Source organism: Tachypleus tridentatus, chromosome 7 (assembly GCF_004210375.1).
Source record: "Tachypleus tridentatus isolate NWPU-2018 chromosome 7, ASM421037v1, whole genome shotgun sequence".
In the NCBI taxonomy this organism is placed as follows: Eukaryota; Metazoa; Arthropoda; class Merostomata; order Xiphosura; family Limulidae; genus Tachypleus; species Tachypleus tridentatus.
In genome coordinates this window covers 13,905,020-13,911,019 of record NC_134831.1, presented here as the reverse complement: position 1 = coordinate 13,911,019, position 6,000 = coordinate 13,905,020, and the positions used below count along the sequence as shown (strand labels likewise).

At 30.0% G+C, this 6,000-nt stretch overlaps 1 long non-coding RNA gene across 1 annotated transcript; it reads left to right on the top strand.

Annotated features, from left to right (window-relative positions):
- The first annotated feature begins 429 nt into the window (after positions 1-429).
- Positions 430-5,661, top strand: LOC143257940 (uncharacterized). Its single transcript, XR_013032037.1, has 3 exons — positions 430-859; positions 4,990-5,036; positions 5,556-5,661. It is a non-coding gene; the product is annotated as an uncharacterized LOC143257940 (long non-coding RNA).
- The last annotated feature ends 339 nt before the right edge of the window (positions 5,662-6,000 follow it).

Here is a 6,000-nt window from a genome sequence, read left to right as displayed (position 1 = left end):
TTCCCTAATTTTGCAGCGTAAGACGAGAGGGAAGGCGGCTAGTCATCACTACCCACCGCCAACTCTTGGGCTACTCTTTTGTCAACGAACAGGGGAATTATAACGCCCCCGTGGCTAAAAGGGCGAGCATGTTTGGTGCGACGGAGATTTGAACCCGCGACCCTCGAATTATGAGTCGAGTGCCTTAACCCACCTGGCCATGCCGTCCCTCGCGCTAAAATAAAAAAACATGATTTGCTCAAAACGCAAAGTAATTAGAAGTTATGATGAAATTACGTTGATAGAACGTGGGAGTCAACTGACCTAAGAGGTTCATATAGCTGAATTTTGTTCTTATTACGACAGTACTTTCCAGAAATAAAATATATATAGAATGAACCCACTACTCAACGATAATAACTTATCGTTATCCAAGTGTTAGTTGTGCGTATATGTTGTGTGTAACAAAAGGATAATGTTAAAATCGAGTTCTCTGACTTAATTACTTTCAAAAAAAGAAAGACTTTGCGAAAAATTACTTATGTCTACAAAACGTTCTGGACATTAGAAAACTAATAAACTAATAGTCCACCAAGTTAGGGGGTACAGTTACAGTGGAGAAAAAAAACAACAAAAAAAACCATTAACGTGACGTGACGCAAGGTTTTCAGTTGTTTTTGGAGACATGAAATCTTACGACGAACACCGTTAGAAAACTTACCTCACATGTGTGTTAGGGAAATGATATAGCTCTGTGTAACAACGAACAATAATAAAAATCTACTAAAATAATCTGAAACTGCCTACCTCATTTGCAATGATATCGTCGTTACGATGTACTAATACAGTGAAACACTAATACTATTGTTCTATTACTACGGTAAGGCTGAATTATATTCTGCTGGTAACAGAATTATAATATAATTTTATGGTCGTACTTTCTTCTAAAGTGAAATGATGGAGAACATTAGTATTTTATTACAATGAAATAGAACAAAGAAGCACTTAATAATAACAAGAGTCATCTGACATTTAAGAGGTTTCTGTATTTGATTTTTGTTCTTATCATGACAGTACTTTCCAGAAATAAAATATATACACACTGAACTCACTACTGAACATAATAAAAGGCTACGATTAATTTCTCGTTTTCTCCCACTTGTCGTTTTTCAAGTGTTAATTATGCAAATAATGTTGTATACGTATATATATATATGATAACGAAAGCCTAATGTTAAAATAATTTTTTGCACCAAGTTCTCCGACTTACTTTAAAATAAAAAAGAGAATCTACCAAGAAGTAATTATGTCAACGAAACTCCTTGGACATTAGAAAACGAACTAATAGTCCACCAATTTTAAGAGTGCAGTTAGAGTGGAGGAAAAATATAGTCGTTTTTGGATGCATCAAATGTTTTGTTTTTGAATTTCGCGCAATGCTACTTGAGGGCTATCTGCGCTAGCCGTCCCTAATTTAGCAGTGTAAGAATAGAGGGAAGATAGCTAGTCATCACCACCCACCGCTAACTCTTGGGCAACTCTTTTATCAACGAATAGTGGGATTGACCATCACCTTATAACGACCCTACGGCTGGAAGGGCGAGCATGTTTGGTGCGACCGGGATTCGAATGAGTAGATTTTTACAGGTATTTGTGCATTAGTAAATTATTGAACAGTTTTATGAACAGTGGATTGTGTATCTGAAAATAATGGTATTAATGAATGGATTTAACTGGAATTGGTTGAACTAAATGTAGTTAGAACTGTTAATACTTTAAATGGAAATAGTTAGTATTGACATCAAGATAAAACGTTTTTGAATGACTGTAGATTGAATATAAAATCTGTTAGCAAGGATTAACTTTTTCTTTCCTAATCACTCAATTCAATTTAATAGTATGGTGAAAGTAGGAGCTTAATTAGAATGAGCAATTTTGGATATAACACAGTTGGTTTTGTGAAGAATACAGGAATGTAATTCTTAAGAGTTGTAAGGCATTTCTAAAAGAACAAAGTGAAAGAACACTAGCATTTTGTTTATAAAATATAAGCTAAAGTTTTAGAAAGACAGTGTATTAAAGAGATTGATAAGTCTGTGGAACACAATGAATTTGGTTTCAATCTCTAACAAGACTCAACAGTCTGACTACATACCTTTGTTTCTATGATTAATCTCATCTGAGTGTTTCTAGAATAAATAAATAAACAGTATCTTTTCCTTTTTGTATGTTTTGTTAGAGATTATCTGCTCAGCTAAGAAAAGAGGATATGTGTTTGGATAAAATCATACCAAGAAACAGATACCTACTAAAAACCAACCCACACAATCAGATAGATACCTAAACTTCAAGTTTATGTATCCACATGTAGTAAAACAAGGAATATATAAAAAATCTTATACAGTAAAGTAAAAAAATATACAAATATTCTGAAATGTAAAAAAAAAACAAAATCAATTTATATAGCAAGAAAAAAAAATGAACTAAAAATTGAAGTTAAATAGCTACAAGCAACTCAGTACCAAAAAGAAAATATATGAAGTACCTTGTTCTGGTGAAAATCTTTACGTTGTAGGAACATAAAGAACTATGATAAAGACTGGAGGGACACAAAGATGCTTTTAGACTTGTCTCCATAGTTTGTCAGCAGTATGTTTACAGAATAACAATGCTAAAATATGGAACTCAGTTTTCCACAGTGGACAGGCCACAGATAGTTCACAGTGTGGCTTTGCTCTAAATGAAAGAAGAAACATTGAGACTCATACATACAAAACAATTTGCCATATCAGAGATAAACACACTGTTAAAAATAAGCCAACCCCTTAATAGAGACAAATGTGTAGAACTGTGGTACCCTGTAATAAAGAAAATGACAGTCAAATCCAAACAGAAACTATGCAAAACTACTCTTTCCCAGGACCATGCTCCAGTTACTTTAGTTGTGAAATCACACTATCACAGAATTTTTTACTTCAAAATAGAAATCAAAACACCATCAAAAGTAAAGAATACCAATCAAGCAGATTTTTCCAATGGAAGATTTCTAACTTGTGCAAACATATTAACAAGTTTATTTATGAAATCAAACTACTCGTGCAAGATGCATCTTCCTGAAGAAAACCTAAACATAGAGAGCTAACATATATCAGATAATTTCAGTCCATAGCAGCTTCTTAAGAAACAGAAATATTGCAACAGGTTTTGTAAATAGGATGTATGTTTTAATACAAATTTAACATTTGGCACTCAGGAAAATACCTTGGAAAGAATTTCTCTGTTGTACTTGAGGAATGTTAGTATTGAAGAGAGAAAGAGAGAGGAATTGGATATGAGTTTTGAGAAAAATCTGAAATCTAATTAGTTTTTGTAGATGTGACTAAAGTTGTAAATAGAATTCTTTATTTTAGAAGTTCAAAGATTACCACTTATTTGAAAGTGTTGAAATTGTGTAGTGTGTTTATTTTTTAGAAAGGTTGTTAATCTGTTAGATATTGACTTGCTTTTAGACCATGTTCTTTTAAAAATGTTAATTTGTGGCATAGCTTATATGATAATGGAATGTTTGTTTATAATTTATACTTTTTAAAGTTTTTCATAGAGAAATACACATTTATGAGAACTTTGAGACAGTTTTGTTTCTTTGTGCATTAGAACAGGCCTCAGCAGACTGAATTTTTTTTTTATCTTGCAGTATTAATCACTTTACATATTAGGACTTCCTTTTAAACCAGTAGTCATTGAAGTTCAAAAATTCTGTTATATACAGTCTGAAAAGTTTCTTTAAAGATATTATGTGACTATAATTGCCCATTTAGGCCTAAATTTCAAAAGTTAGCAATAAAAAAAAACTTGGAAACTGTAAATAAGTTTTGACAGTTATTAGCTTAAAAATATTATATGATTATAAATTAATAATCTGGAAGATAATATTAAACAAGAGCTGGAGTTTACAGCTTATTTACAAGTATCAGAAGATTATAAAATTGGCTAAATCTCATGAGAAACAGTTAACTTAGGCTTATAATTCAATTTTGATTATTATAATTTTGAACTGAGAGAGATAAAATGTTTTCTGGTTAGAAAATGTTGTTAAAATGTTAACTACTGTTTATTAGTTTACACAAATATTGTATCAGCAAGATTTACAAGAATACATTTTAAATAAAAGACTGATACAATTTTCACAATGAATCTGATGTGAAATTTCCAGTTGATAGCAAAAATCATATGAATGAAATTAGTCGTCTGAAAGCACAACTTCATGAACAAAAGGAAGGCCTAAAAAGATTTTTATCATAAATAGAACTAGTTACGTTAGCTAGCTGTAAAATAGCTTGGTTTGTAGCTCAAAAAAAGAAGTCATTTTCTGATACTGAACTACAAAAAAGAAATTGATTATAGTCATTGAAACTCTGTTAGAAAATTACAATTCAAAAATAAAAGATGGTATTCTTCAAATTTCTAACCAGAATAATTTTACCTCTCTCAGTTTAAAGTTATAATAACCAAATGGAATTATAAGCCTAAGTTAACTGTTTTTAAAGTTTTCTAACCACAAAAAGTTCTTAAAATGTTAACTACCATTTATTAGTTTACACAAATATCGTATCAGTCTTTTATTCAAAATGTGTTCTTGTAAATCTTGCTGAACGTACTTTTTTTTTTCTCCTTTCAGAACTATTTGAAATGCGATAGGTTGTAGAATTTTATTGTTGTAAATCTCTACTAATATTTAGTCAGGGAAAAGAAGCTAAACCATTATTCAAATGCTTTGCTATTTTGATGGTTGATATATATAAAATTAAGTTCACATATCATATTATAAAAATAAAGTTAATATCTTATTATAACATCATTTTGGAGGACAAATAGATCTCTTTTTGTTATGCATCAGGCAAGTTTTCTGCTAACTGAGATAAGGATTAACCCTCTAACACTTGTTAATAAGTAACTTTTTAATAATTCGAACTACAAAATTCTTCCTTTTTCACAAAATTCCTGTTCTAGGGCCTAATTTCACAGTTTCTATATGGCCTGTTGTGGGTGACAATGTGGTGAGTGTATTTTTATGCAATATGTTTAAATTTCTTTGTCTTGGATTTGAAGGCAAGTACTTTACCAAAAAGCTAAAAGGTTAACTCACTGGAATTTGCTTGTAAATAACTTTTTAAAGAAATCATACTAATACAGTTTTGTTTTTCATGAACAAAGGCCTTGAAATGGTTAATAATTGAATGTCAGTGCCATAATTAACTATTTTCCTCAATACGTTTCATCTTCTTGCATTTTAATCTGAGATCTGTCATACCCTATAAGCCTTGCACTTTATAATAAATCAGTTTTTTAAGAAATCAAACTACTATAGGTCAACATACTTTTAAAACCCAACTGATTTTTTCTTATATATAAAGTAATTTTAGAACAAAAAAAAATTTACTCTTTAGCAGTTCCCCACCCCAAAAAAACTGAAAAGAAAGTTTGGATTTATTTTCTTCTAAATATTTTGGTATTACCTTCACAATCTTTATTATTATATGAAACTTTAAAAACATGCTTATTTTAAATTTTTATAGGCCTGTAAATCTCTACGTATGTGGGGGAAAGCAAGGGGATTTAAGACTTTACAACCCAAATGAGAATGGTATGTACATGTTAAGTTTATTTTTGTTATTTCCATCAAAGCTTGCAAACACTTAAACAACTTTTTGATGACTCTCATTGATGAAGTTATATTTTTTACTGTAAAGCTTTATTTCTGGTATAAATTTAAATATTTTTTATATTTAGATAAATTTATGTACTAATTTGAAATTAGTTTGTGAAAAAATTACTTTGTATTTGTTTATTACATATACTCTTCATTAGATGTTGATTATTTAATATTTTTTGTTAAAAATTTAATAGTGAGAAAAGTAATAAAAGTATACAAGAAAAATTAATATTTATTTCTTATACATTTTATAAAAATGACCATAGTTAGGTTGTAGTACGTAAAGTTAATTATTTGCTAATAAGTGA